This window comes from Carassius auratus, chromosome 13 (assembly GCF_003368295.1).
Source record: "Carassius auratus strain Wakin chromosome 13, ASM336829v1, whole genome shotgun sequence".
Classification (NCBI taxonomy): domain Eukaryota; kingdom Metazoa; phylum Chordata; class Actinopteri; order Cypriniformes; family Cyprinidae; genus Carassius; species Carassius auratus.
This window is the reverse complement of record NC_039255.1, coordinates 12,350,437-12,365,561: the sequence shown is the minus strand read 5'-3', so window position 1 is coordinate 12,365,561 and position 15,125 is coordinate 12,350,437. Positions and strand designations below refer to the sequence as shown.

The following is a 15,125-nucleotide window of genomic DNA, read 5'->3' as shown; positions in this document are numbered from 1 at the left end:
ATATGTATACACTTATGCATGTATTTAGATATAGATAATTATTATTAATATTAATATTATTAAAAATAATAAGTTATACGAAATTGTTATACGTTAATAATATTATATTAATAGTAAGTTATTTGTTTATGTATCAAAATGATTGATTAAAAGAGTTTGCATAAAATGCCTAAAGTTTGACATTTATTGAACTATTCGTGTACATTAATGCATTATGTTTGTACATATTTGAAGTTAAAACTGATAATTGTTTTTATTTCCTCGCATCATAACCGTTTTTAAAAACAAAAACGAAATAAATTATACTGTCGATGTTGTGTGCCATTGATTACTTCTGCCTTGGTACGTCAACGTCACGCAAATCTGTATGTCATGTAGTAGACGTCAGGGCAGTTTACCGTGTGAACATTTCAGACGATCAATGAAGTGAAAATCTGTTCAAATCCAGAGATCCCCTTTATCTACCGTGACGAAACAGGAAGTGTTGGCTGTTCCGACTGGAGGACAAGCTACGTGTAATAATATTTGATTGAAAATGGCTGATAGGAAAGTCAATAACATCCCCAGCAGCAGCGCAAATCTGCTGTTTTCAGCGGCTCCGGAGTTCAACTTCAGCCTGCCGTTCATACCGGTCAGTCAGGCCACCGGCCCCGCGGTTTTATCCGGAGGTGAGCCTATAAAGTCTGCTTTAGTGGCTAGTGATGCTAGCTTTCCTCTAGGAGGGCTTTGCTTTTTATGATAATTATCTCATGCTTTCTGTAAGATTATTTTACTCGGATATCCAGTAAACATAAACCCGCATTTTGGTTTTATATAGCATTATACATGCTTTGCAACGTATATAAATATAAATGTAACGTCAACTGTTTTATTTTACTTATCAAGCTAATAAAATAAAAATAAATGTATGTGTGTGTATATATATATATATATATATATATATATATATATATATATATATATATATATATATACACATTTATTTTTATTTTATTTGCTTGATAAGTAAAATAAAACCGTTGACGTTACATTTATATTTATATACGTTGCAAAGCATGTCCTAAAAGGGAGCAGCGTGTAATTATCAAAATTATGAGATTACATTATCACTCACTATCCCCAAAACGTAACTTAATTTAAATTACAATGAATATTGTAAAAACACTGAAATATCACGTCTTTTAGAGAACCATTGCTGATATTTCCTGACAAAAGTATGAGTTTCATTTTGCCATATGCCAATAAAAAAAGCTTCCTCTTTATAAAACCTGTCAGATGTTTATGAAAATATTTATACAATAAAGAAATATCAAAGTCAGTCTTATACTGAAGCTCCTTGAAGCTTTTCATATTTCACCTGTGATGACTTAAAAAAAAAATCACAAACAGTTGACAGACCCATTATATTTAAAACCTATTTTCTTTGTCATCCTCTGTGAAGACGATGCCAGTGAAGTTGGAGAAGAAGACAGTTTTCTTGGCCAGACATCATCAGCAGCTCCTCAAGCCTCCACATTCAATTATTTCTCCAACACAACTAACAGCAGCGACCCGTTTGCATCTATAGGGCAGCAGCCATGCCCGCCTCCAGCCGCCACCGTCATTCCATCAACAACAAGCCCAATGCCTCCATCCACCGCAGCTAACCTGCCTCTAAACCCACCAATGAGTCACATGAACCCTGTTCAGCAGTATGGCAGTGTCACTAATCAAATCCCTGTGGGTACATACACTCATCCACCTAATGCACCGACTCCTCCTCCTCCTACCCAGAGCTCCCAGCAGTCCTATAATCCATACCGTCACACAGCTGCCAGTAGCAAAGCTAATCCGTACCTCATGGCTCCTGAATTACAGCAGCAGCCCCCCAGCCAAACACCCCAGCATCTAAACCCCTATTCTCAGACCACCCCTGCTCCCTCGTTCCAGACTCCACACACAGCGTTCACCAAGGTTGGTCATGTAATGTCATATTTTAATCACTATGCTCTTAAATTTATAGTGGCAAATAAGAGGGATTTTACTGGCCCCGTCATATTTGAAAAATGGTCTGCTGCCACGGTCTACAGAGACTGACTTCAGATACAATCTTGAGGATGCATTATATCATATCAGTTATCTGTAAATATAAATTATTAGACTTGTTTTTTTTTTTTTTGTTTTTTTTTTATCACTTTATACTTTATTTATATTGGTCAGTACTGGATTTTTAATTGTTCCTACTCATTTCCTGCTTTATAGATTACCTTTGCCGTCTAATTTCCCGTCATCTCACAGAAGTTTCATACTGTAAAATACAGTGTTATTTTTGTATTTGATATTATTTATTAATATTTTAATAAAGTTCTTATATTTAATTTTCGTTGTTTTAGTAATTTTGTTGTTCTTTTAGCATATTTTTAAGCTTTGTTTTTTATTTCTTTTAATATTTATACAGTATTTAGCTTTAATTTTAAGTTAGTAATTTTAGTACTTTAACTTATTTATTTCACTTAAACATTTTGTTAGTTTTTTAAGTGTAAGTTTTTCATCCAATTTTATTTATTTATTTTAGCTTTATTTCAATAAATGAAAACATTTTTAATTGATTTAGTTAACAATAGTAATACAATGTAAGGTTGTGATAACTTAATTATTTTATTAAACATTTAAACATTAATTTTATTTTTTAGTTTAGTTATTAGTTTGTTATTTTTATTTTATTTTTTAGTTTGGAATGTTAATTTTATTTACACAATAAAATTGGATTTTAATGTCTGCTGTTTGTTGGTTGTCAGCTGTAGCATAATAATTGGATCATATTTATATAAATTAGAATTGTAATATTGGTGCAACCCCTTTATAAATATATATAATAAAAATGCCAGTTTAAGCAATGTCTTTTTAGTGTCTTTATAAGAATGTTATGGAAAACTGGCATACTTATGGACTTGTACTTTGTTCATATAGTGTTTTGCTATGTTTCAGCCTCCCCCCACACAGATTCCACCACCCCCTACAACGGCCAACATGACTGGACCATTAGTCCCTGCCAACTCAATGGTGCCATATGCTTACAATGTTTATGAACCTGTTCAACCTCACTGGTTCTACTGCAAACAAGTGGAGTCAAAGATGGTCTGGCTTCCTTTTAGTATTCTGGATTCCATTTGCTTGGAAGAAACTTTCAACTCTGGTAAGACAGGAAGGGTTTACATCAAACCCTCTTACACTAGCTGGAATAATTGTACAAGGCTCTGGCAATATTTTGGAATTAGCTTTCTGGTTTTGAGGCCAGTATGAAGCCTGCTGTTTATTTTATGATATCTTAAATTGAGTAATGTTAGGCTAAATGGAACCGCATCTGTCTCTGTGATGTAATTCGTTTGAGATTAACTGGATTGTATTTCTCCATGTATGCCGAAAGCATGTGGGCACTCTTAGTCTTTTTCACAACTGCAATCTGTTGCTTCAGTTCAGCCAGATCCAGAAAATGTGATTGTGTGTACGGACGGAGGGCGCTATGACGTGCAGCTGTATGATCGTGCACGGACCGCCGTGTACTGGGAGGAAGAGCCCACTGAGGTCCGTCGCTGTACCTGGTTCTACAAAGGAGACACAGACAGTCGCTTCATCCCCTATTCAGAAGAATTCAGTGAGAAGCTGGAGGTTTGCGCTCCTCTTTAATTTTTTTTCTCCTCAGTATTCACAATACGGATTATCAGGATGCCATTTTAACTGCACAATGTTATGTATGTTAAACAGGCAGAATATAAGAAGGCTGTTACCACTAATCAGTGGCACCGCCGACTAGAATTCCCTTCTGGTGAGACCATCGTAATGCACAATCCAAAGGTAAAATGATTCAATGCTTTCAGCAAGAAAATACTAGAGAGTAAACAATGTTTCTATAGCGTAAATCTGTTTGGTTCCTCCTCAGGTGATTGTGCAGTTTCAGCCGTCTGCCATGCCTGATGAGTGGGGCACGACACAGGACGGTCAGACCCGACCTCGGGTTGTCAAGAGAGGTGTGGACGATGATCACGATGAAGTTACGGATGGTAAATGCATCTTTTTGACCTCAGAGTTCTTGTTTACTTTTTTTTCTTTTTCTGCTGTTTCTCACTTTAAAGTCCCCCGGATTTCAAAATGTTTCAAAACACAAACTGTCATAACATACCAGAATCACTGAAGGATGTTGTGTTTTCCTGTCTAGGTGAGATGCCTCAGGTGGATCATCTGGTGTTTATGGTGCATGGCATAGGCCCCGTCTGTGACCTGAGGTTTAGGAGCATGGTGGAGTGTGGTAGGTTCCACCAATTTAGACTCCAGATGAATACAGTTAGAAAGTCACAATTGAAGCCATTTGTTTTAGTAGAAACAAATCCTACTGTTTTTGTGTGGATCCTTAGACAGTATATATTGGGCTTCAGTCAAACTGTGTGTTTGTGCTCACAGTGGATGACTTCCGCAGCGTGTCCCTGAAGTTGTTGCAGAGTCATTTCAAGAAGGCCCGTGATGATCATCTGATTAGTCGTGTGGAGTTTTTGCCTGTGCAGTGGCACACGGCTCTGCACGGTGATGCTACAGGAGTTGACAGGTAGAACGTTTAGACACATTCAAGAGAAGTTTTACTTTAATGCTGTATATGAGACCTAAAGCTACTGTTTCCATTTTTGTTTTTGCTGTTTCTTTTGTACTGAACCTTCAGCCAACAATAAGGAATTTAAATATAAATATAATATATGGTAAATTATATTAAAAGTATACATTACCATTCAAAGGTTTGTGATTTAACTGATGAAAAGTGATAGTGAAGAGATTTATGACGTTATGGAAGATTTATTTTTCTTTTTTTATATATGTGTATATATATTTTTTTTGCTGTTCTTTCTATTCTTTAAAGAATTTTGAAAAAAAATCTACTCTTAAAAAAAATCACATTTTCCCCCAAAATATTAAGTACCACAACCATTTTCAACATTGAAATAAATAAGATGTTTCTTGAGCAGCAATTTGGCATATTAGATTGAGTTCTGAAGGATCAGACAGAATGGATTAAATGGAGGAAATATAGACTGGATTTAAATGAAAATTCACCTTTGCCAAAATGTTGATTTATTAAATACTAAATTTTTTATTTTTTTTGCTTATATCCCTCTGTGAAAAAAACAAACAAACAAAAAAGCAATGAAAATTTGTTGCTTCGAAAATGTAATAATAATAATAATAATAATAATAATAATATAATTCCATTTAGGAGCTCTTTTCTTTATAAACCTGTTTCGTTGAGCTATGAAATGCTCTTGAAATCTCCATACTGTTCTGTATTATCACATCATCTTGTTTTTTATGTTTTTTTTTTTTTTACAAAAATATTTCTGTCTTTTATGTTTGTAATCATCTAGGAGGATAAAGAAGATTACTCTGCCCAGCACAGGTCGTTTGCGTCACTTTACTAATGAAACTCTCTTAGATGTCCTCTTCTACAACAGTCCAACCTACTGCCAGACCATTATGGACACAGTTGCTTTTGAGATCAACCGCTTGCATGCACTGTTCATGCACAGAAACCCAGACTTCAAAGGCAGAGTGTCCGTGTCTGGACACAGCTTGGGTGAGAATCTTTTGCTTTTACATGCTTTAACTAAAAAAAAAAAACATCATGTACTGAACTGAACTAGAATTGATAATGTTTTATTACAGTTTTCTTTCAGTTAATTATTTCCCCTGATCTGTAGGCTCTTTGATACTTTTTGATCTGCTGTCCAATCAGAAGACCGGCTCACCTTCTTCAGGTCCAGTGACCGATGGAAATGCTCTGCCTAATGTGAAACCGGTATCAGTACATTTTGATTGATGATAACCATAAAATGCTCAACATATGACATGTTCTGTTTCGTGGCATCCCAGGAACACACAGCCTTTATCTGTGGATGTTTAAGATGGCTTATAAGCCTTTTAATATTGTTTTAATTGCTGTAGGTAAGTCCCGTCGTCCAGGCCAATGAAGTGCCTACTGCAGCGGCTGCTGAGGAAGAGTCTAAAGAGGAAGAAGAGGAGATTGGCAGCATGTCATCAGTTCTGGAGATGTTGGGGTTGTCTGAATATCTGAGTACCTTTGAAACTGAGAAGATTGATGTTGAGTCTCTTGTGAGAGCATTTTAAATTGTATTTAGTTTTTGTTTTGTTTTAAACAGAATAAGCAGCAACTCATGGCTTTTTCTTCAACTCTGTTGCAGCTGTTGTGCACAATAGATGATCTGAAGGAAATGAGTATTCCTCTGGGGCCACGTAAAAAACTTGCCAATTTTGTCAAAGAGAAGTCTGCAAAACAGGCATGTTTTTCAGTTGTCTTTATATTGCATCTGGTAGTGTTTGTCCTTTTTATTCGGCCATTTTCATGTGACATTTTGAAACACATTTGTTTCTTGGCAGGCGGCCCGAAAGGCTGTGAAAGAGAAGACCGTAGAGAAAGAGACCCAACCTCCCATTCAGACAGAGCCAGCGCCAGATCCTGCCATCAGCAAACTGCCAGTGGGAAGGACCAAGTCCTCAATCCATGTGGATTACAACTATTTTTGAAATAGGCACAGGGCAGGTAAAGCTCAAACTTACACCATTTCAAATTCCTCTATGGATCAAGATGCTTGAATGAAGGTATCTTGTGAGAAGAACCTGATTGTGGGTCTGATATGCGAACATGCTCTGCAATCTTGGATGTTCTTCTCCAGGTGTCGGTGGTATATCATGCTCTGGACTTTGAACCGGTGAATTTCTTTGCTCTCGGTTCTCCAATCGGAATGTTTCTGACAGTGCGTGGAGTGGAGAAAATCGAAGAGTCTTACCAGCTTCCCACCTGCAAAGGGTTCTTCAATATCTACCATCCAGTACGTGGTGTCTTAACTTGTCTACTGTTTCTCTACAACAGCATCGGATCTTTTGAAAACCAAAATGGTTTAGGACTAAAGAGTTTTTAACTTTTAACATTCTCACTGTTAGGTATGTAGCTAATGCATTAATGTTATTGTACACTCAGCTGGATCCAGTTGCATACAGAATTGAACCCATGATATTACCTGACATTGAGCTGGAGCCAGTTTTGATCCCACATCATAAAGGGAGAAAGAGGCTTCACCTCGGTGTGTATTTGACCATTTCTGTGCATTCCATGCATTTAAATATTTTAGTAGTGTGATATTTGATGTATTTTGTGTGCGTCTTGTGTCCAGAATTAAAAGAGAGTTTATCCAAGATGGGCTCTGACCTAAAGCAAGGCTTCATCAGCTCTCTGAAGAGTGCATGGCAGACTCTGAATGAGTTTGCTCGCGCTCACACCTCGTCTGCTCAACTGCATGAACAGCTTGCCATGGTCGCCAGTCAAATCAAAGCAGAAGAGGAAAAGCAGCAAGGGGAAGGTAAGTAAACCCCACTGAATATCATCTTACCCTTTACGTTTCATCATTTAAGTGTGCACACTTCAGCTCAAGCTCAACATCGAAATCTCGTTGTTTGTTTGCAGAGGAGGATAAGATGGTCGAGGGTCCCTGAACCTCAGAAGGAAGAGACACAAGTAAAAGTGGGCATGCTGAATGGAGGGAATCGCATCGACTACGTCCTGCAAGAGAAACCCATCGAGAGCTTCAACGAATACCTGTTTGCACTCCAAAGTCATTTGTGTTACTGGTATGTGATGTTCCTTAATATCATTATGTACTTGCATTGTCATGGTGTTTTACAAACAGATTCTTTTGTCTCTTTCCTCAGGGAATCTGAAGATTACAGCTCTGCTTCTCCTCAAGGAAATTTACAAGACCATGAACATACACCCAGATCAGCCAGTGCACTGATGTAATGCTCATTAAAACTCCTTCGTCATCAGAAATCACATTACTTTGAAGATAAAAGAACATTTTAAACTGTTTTCAACTTGGACTTTCTTTATTTTATTTTCTATTCTTGTAGTCTATATTAAAATGAATACACTTGTATTATCCCATGTGTCTTAAATTAAGAATTTATAATAGTGGATTTCAGTACCACCACAAAGGTTTAAAATGGCATTTTCGTAGCTTATAGAGCTGGGAATGTTTGAGTGCAATTGCAAATGGTATTAAAAAAACCTTTATTATCTAGAGTTAGTGAAGAAATCACTATGGTGTGTAAAAACTACATCCAACAAGTGATAATAAACTGAACTGTTAGTAGCTATTGTGTTGCTCTGGCTTTATAGTTCATCACAGTTATCTTCAGTATATATTAGGAAATTTATGACACTGTATCATAAACCCCTGACTCTTAGTGCTATGGCACTGACCAGTGACCTCACACATGGTACAAAGTAAAAGTTTGATACATGCATCAAAATGCATATCGGATCCATGCTACCTAAAACACATGGAAGAATTTTCTCAAAGTCGGAAAACTGTTCCAACACAGACATTGCGATCAGTAGAAATCCAGCACAGCAAGTTTAACCACATTCATCTGTAGATAATTGCCTCTCCTTTTTGTCAGAGTGGATATATTTTCACTAGAAATTAAATAATATAAAAATGTAAAGTATGGCTCTGGTAATTATTTGCAAAAACTGTTTTTCATGAACGAGGCCCTAAAAATTTCTCTGCATTTCAGGTCATCTTCAGAATCTCATTTCCCTAATGATCATTGTTCACATGTAGTTAATAAGTCTTTTAGCGCATATCACCTCAAATTTAAGTTGGCATTAAAGCAAACTATTCCAGACCTAAATTAAATTCCGATCAGTACCATCCTTCCACCACACTCATGTCTTTTTTTTTTTTTCTTCTGTAATCCATAGGTTATTATTTAGAATTGACTTGTTCAAATAATACCAAAAATGTCCATTTGACCTATTTCTTCATTGTTATGTCAACAAAGTTGTGCTCTGTATTGGTGTTTCTGTAGCCAATTCATTCTGCTGGTTTGCTCTGGGTTTTGTAGGCCTGCTTTCGAAGGTGAGTCTCGATCTCTTTCCTGAACACCAGCATGCCCAGATGAGAGTGTGACGCCTCGTTCATGGCCTTGGACTGGATGCACATGCGGTACTGTTCTGGGGTCAGTTCATCTGCACACATCTTCTCATGCCACAGGTGGAAGAGGCCTGATACAGGCGTGCGGATCACAATCCGATCACTCCGTAGATACTTCCTGTACAAGTGCACATCTTCTACACCCCAGCCTTTCACTTCCAGATCAAATCCTCCTAGAAAAGAGGAACTGTGAGTTTATTTATTCAAAACATCAAGCAAAAGATATTTTATTGTAACTTGATGTATTTGACGCACTGATTTTAAATAAAGCTGGAATAAATGTTTGTATTGATTAATTATTTCAGTTTACTTACAACAAGAAGAGTTACAAATTCAAATTACGGACAAATTTGAAATGATAAAAAATGTATATTGTTATAAATCTAAACTTTTTCCACATTAAAATACAGACTTACCAATGCTGAGGAAGTCGGAGCGATACTGACAAGTCATGCCAAATCCAAAATCCCTCCAGAATCCGGCATCTTTCTTATGAATCTATAAACAGCATACAATATGTAAATAGCATTATTCACCTTTATATCAATTGAAAGCCTTTCATTCTACAAAGATGTATTTTCATAGAAAAATCTTGATGTACATACCAGCAGATTCTCAATGGGGGGCGGAAACTCAAGATTTCCATAAACTATAGCTGGATTGTACAAACTGAAAACCACCGGATAGAAAACTCGTTTGCCTTCCAGGGAGGGAGAAAAAAACAAAACTTTTATTATGAAATAACATGGAACTCTGTATTTTTATTATAAACCTTTTAGTTTATAAAAAATATTGAGACATGAAAATTGCCCATGACAACAAATCCTATTATTACTAATATTATTACTGCTTAGTTAGAAAACGAAATCCTTTAGTGCAATTAAACAACAATGGAAGAAATACGGATGTTTTATCTAGTAATGGATCCATGAATTTTCAGATATAAATGCTTGTTGAGACGACAGACCTGGAGCTGTATTGAGACGACAGGTGCTAAGAAAGTCCAGTGTGAAGTAGATGTCAACATCACAGAAGAACATCAACACATCCTCGTCCTGCTCCCACGCGTGAGCTCCAATGTCCAGACCACGGCCACGCGAAAACTCCTCATCCACAGGGATCAGAGTGTATTTACTGAAGTTTTCCTCACTGGAGATCATGAAAAGATTATGTACCTTACTCAATTAAAAAAAAAAAAAGCAAAAATATTTTCTGCAAGTCAAGCAAATTACCATTCTAATAAAGAACATTCCAGCTACCACACTGTGCACATAAAATATGAATATTTGCAAAGCTCAAACCTGGACATTTTCCTCAGAGACGCCTTCACCTCCTGCAAGCCTGTCTGCCCAAAATACACCACTGTGAGATGCACCCGCTTGTCCTGCTGTATACAAACCTCCCTGCCAACAGAAAACATTCTCTGATCACAACATTTCCAAAACTTCCAAAGGGAAAACCACACTGGGAAACATTCCCTTATAAAACTGTGTAACATCAGACTCTGTATTGCTGCTACCCACACAACTTTAGAATTTCAACCATATTATCTGCAGCACACAAAAACACACTGAAACGCATTCCCCGAATCTCTCTTACATGCTCGGTCACGTTTCTTTGTTTGAAATGTCAATATGAATCTGCACAATTGGGAGTTATTCATGTATAAAAATTTAAAATTCCCTTTATAGAAGTTGCAATTTGCCACTGCTCGATTTGAAAGTAAATTCTGTGTAATCTGTGCTTCACTAAACTTTTGTTTTCAGTGCAAAAGCTAATTGGAAAAAAAACACATTTGAAAAAAAAAAATTATAAATCCCAAAAATATCTACAAATTCTACAGTGACCTCCTCACCTGAAGTTGTGCAAGAACTGAACAAAGCCTTCAGTGCGGCCTGACAGCGGCACTATGATGTTAATGACGGTGCTGGCGGTGTCTACAGACGTGCTCCTCACTTTCATGAGGGGCCCGAACGGACGAAAGAGGGTGACGTGACGGTACTCATGAGAATTCTCTTTAGTGAAGTAGAGCTCATACAGTGTGCCTTTGTCCCTCTCGGTTCTGTAGAGTCCTGCCAAGCATAGCAAGTACACAAGAGCAGCTTGAGTTACTGAATATTTTGTGCCGTGCAAAGGTCACACCACCTTTATTATTCTCAAATACAACAAGTGCTGTTAAGTACACACAAATCCCTAACCACATGGTGCGTTAAGCACATAAAGTAGTGCATACTTCCTCTAAAACAGCTTTTACCTTCAAAAAAATGGCTTTCAGTGAACGTCTGCCTCTGCATGGGGATGTTGTCCTCCTGTCCGTCATCTTCCTCTGGGTTATTAATAATATCCAAACCTGCTTCTATCACCTCCACCAGGTCATCCCTCCGGTCCTTCCGCACAGGCTTCTCCTCAGGATGGCGTGTCAGACCCATTTCCAGCTGGTACACTTTTGTGGTGGTGAAGCTCTCGAAGGGCACCAGTGCATACTCGCTCGGCAGCCTCGCTCCTGTGTTCACCTCTGCCTTGTCGATTTGTGAGTGCAAGTACTCCAAGAGGTCACCAGGCTCTTGATCTCTGCCATCAATCAGGCTCTGCGGTCCGGGACCCTCCTTTTTTTCTTGAAGCACTCTCAGTTTCTCGCCCATCTCTTGGAGTTCTTGTTTGAGCTGCGCGATCTGTCTCTTGAGGCTGGCCGCTCGGCTGAGATGCCGCTCTTCCTGCTCCTGCTGGAGGGCCTGGTAATACTCCTTTCCATATGGATCTCCTCCCAGGCCTGGCAGCACCTGGCTTACATCCGCAGGCGGCGTGCACTCCAGCAGGTAAGCAAACATCAGCAGTACCAAGAGCAAAAATATCCCCAGAAGAAGCCAGCGTGCCCGTCCCTGCAGAGGAAGCCCCCGCCTGGGCATATCTGAGAGGCAGGGTGCTCTTTACCGGCCACCGTTTTGCATTCTCACCCTGACAAGATGTAACCTTTAAGAAGGATGAAGTCTTTCACATTATTCCATTCCCAAGTAATCGGAGGGAGCGCGGTAGTGTCACATTTTTCTTGTAATCAATGCTCCTCTCACACTACAGCACACTGAACAAACTCAGACTCCTCAGAGATGTGTAAATAACAACCTGTCATCCTGCTTGCTCAATATTCCTCTTCTAAGAGAAATAATTTATCTAAAAAGAGATTATAATAATTGATATAGATAGATACACACATACATATATTTAAATAATATTGTAAAAAGTTTTCTAGGTTGACGTAACGTTGCAGTCTACGTTAACTACAATAATTCGGATCGAAAATTAGAATGAATAATCTAAAAATAAGACGTTAAAGATAACTAAAGTTTTATCAAAAAAAAAAATAATTATCAATATTTCATACACAAGTATTTATTAATGTGGCAAGTAACGTTAGCCGAGTTTTAAGCGGGGTCGAACTCCTGATCAGATCACGCTGTTTATTATGAGGACTGACTGTACGTATATTAACGTTACCCCATACACTGTATGAATTTTATGCACATGTACAAATATGTATAACGCTATTCTTCCTCATACGTTACATGCTTGCGCCTTATTATAAACAAGCACCTAAGACTCTGAATACTAATTAAGTTAACGCGCACAGGGAAACATCTGGCCGTCTGATCTATGGCAACCTTTTGCTCTACACACAAGAACATTTTAACGTTTCCAATATAATTTGTGGAAGAATACGTCGAGGTTGAATTTGTTTTAAAAACATAACTAAATAAACACGGAAATGTGCGACACTTACCTCGGTAGTTGTGACTGTATGCGGCTTTCGGTAAACACTGTTCAAAAGAAAACCGAGCATAATAAATGTAGGAACAGAACGCCACGGGCATCAAAGTGAGCACAATAAAAAACGCATGTTACTTCCGCTATGAACCGAAGAATTTCAAAATAAAAGCCAGTCTGCCGTCTGGATGTTTTACAACTCGTTAAAACCTATGGTTAACTAAATTCACTATAATTATCGCCACTTTTGAAATTCTACTTTGAAGATTAACCAACGTATTTTCTTTAAAATGGTATGTCATGTGTAGAGGTTTGTATTTTTCTTACACCAGGAAAAACGATTAATGTGAGTCCCATTTAAATAAATCTTCCTATTCATAGAGCAAAACAAAACAAACTGAATGAAATATCACACTAATGGTTTAATGCCAATTTACGTATTTACACAGGGTACTTTGAACTTGCTTTTCAAATCATTCATTAATTGATTCATTTTATGAAATCCATGCCTCAAAACTTAGGATGTCAGGAGGATGAACAAAATTACCACATTTGAATCTTTAGATCTAAGTTACCACATTCTTTGTTACTCTTTAATGAAGTCTGAGACAGAAATAGCATTAAAAATAAACACACATAGAAATTAAACCTTGACATCTCCTAACAGTTTTATTGATTGAAAAGTAAAGTTTCTGACAACATAATGAGGAATCACACTCAGTTTTATGTATTATAGTTATTGTTGCACAATGAGAATTAAATCACCATATGACATTAAATTATACATATCAATTATGGCAATATTTATAACTCGTAGTTACCACAGAGCAAAATATGAACATTTAAAAAAACAAAAAGTAATTGATTTTGTCATATCCTGACACACAATCAAGATGAAACGAACTCTGCTTTCCCCCAAAAAACATATCCAATATTTGCAGCAGTAAGTGATGGTAAAGAAGCTCCCTTTAATTCCTGGAGTGGGACCAAGATTGTCTCGGTCATGCATTTATAACTGGTGTTTTCTAACAGAAGCGGCACAGGCACTTAAACATTGACATTTAACTGTACAGAGTCATGCAGTGATACAACACAGCCGACAGGGCCTTGTGGTAACAATCACCTATGAGCTGCTTGAAGCATGTTTTATGCAATTCCAGCCAATTTGAAATCTCTTACCATCCTCTCATCTTCTACACAACAGCAGAAATAAAAGGGAACCGACTTTATCATCAAACGACATATATACAGTATCATATAAATATACACATCTCCCCACCCCATGTCTTTTCCACCACTGATTTTGGTTTGCCTATTTAACTATCGAGCGTGTCCACGATTTTTGCGGGAGAATGCAAAGCCATCCAGTTTGCATAAACACTATCATTGGCATATCTTGTAAAGACAGGGTTAGTGGCATCGAGTCTGTTGAGCGGTACCGGGCTCTTCTCTGGCCAGTTCGGGTATGACATGCCTAAAAACGAGAACATAATCATTTTTCTGCACTGAGGAAGCATTAAGTCCAGACAGTAAGGCTCTCAAACGAAACTCAGCTCAGCTTTTGAGCATTAAACAGCATGAATGACATGTCGTTTGAGCGTGTGGTAGAAACATGAAATCATTCTTTGGTCCTTTGAGTGCTTTTTGGTCATTCATGACAAGATTCCACTTTGGTGACACCGTCTATTCTATGACATCATCATGACATCAGTATTGTTACTGCTGTTGTCTTTGCCAGTTTATATACAATCATTTTAAATGAAACAGATAACCAGTACTACTCTACTAAAAGGTTTTTGTGTACTCCCAGAAATAACTGACTCAAGGAGTGTCTGCATAGCAAGTGCCTTACTGCTGGCCGTTTTATTGCTCACTGTTACATGCCATCATTTTGGGGAGAGCTAACTGAGTCTTGCATATCTTGATATATGATCTAAAAAGAGTTTAATTCAAAAGCCTTACTGCTTTCAGAACTGACTCCATCTTATGTAAACACTCATTTTCTGTAATATGTTTCAGAATATTACAAGAGCGAGCACATCCAGAGCACACGGGACCTGTTTCAAATGTAAAACTTAACCTAAAGTGCTGCAAAGAAGTAGAAATTCACATATGATGTAATCATGAGACACACTTAATATACATAATACACGTTAAGTTTTGTGTATGTGGATTTTATGCTTGTACATTAAAGCTTTTTAAAAGGAATATTTCAAATAGTAGAGTATCATCGGAAGCAGGTCCAAATGAAACATCTGATCCCTAGATCCAGACACTACAGCATAACTGAATTTATTAAACATCAACAGTATTCATAAGTCAGTGGCAGCCATG

General features: G+C 37.5%; 2 pseudogenes; one reads left to right on the top strand and one right to left on the bottom strand.

Annotated features, from left to right (window-relative positions):
• The first annotated feature begins 399 nt into the window (after positions 1–399).
• On the top strand, positions 400–8,186 carry LOC113112691 (SEC23-interacting protein-like; annotated as a pseudogene).
• Positions 8,187–8,764: 578 nt separating this feature from the next.
• LOC113112692 (chondroitin sulfate N-acetylgalactosaminyltransferase 2-like) lies at positions 8,765–12,081 on the bottom strand (annotated as a pseudogene).
• Between the last annotated feature and the right edge of the window lie 3,044 nt (positions 12,082–15,125).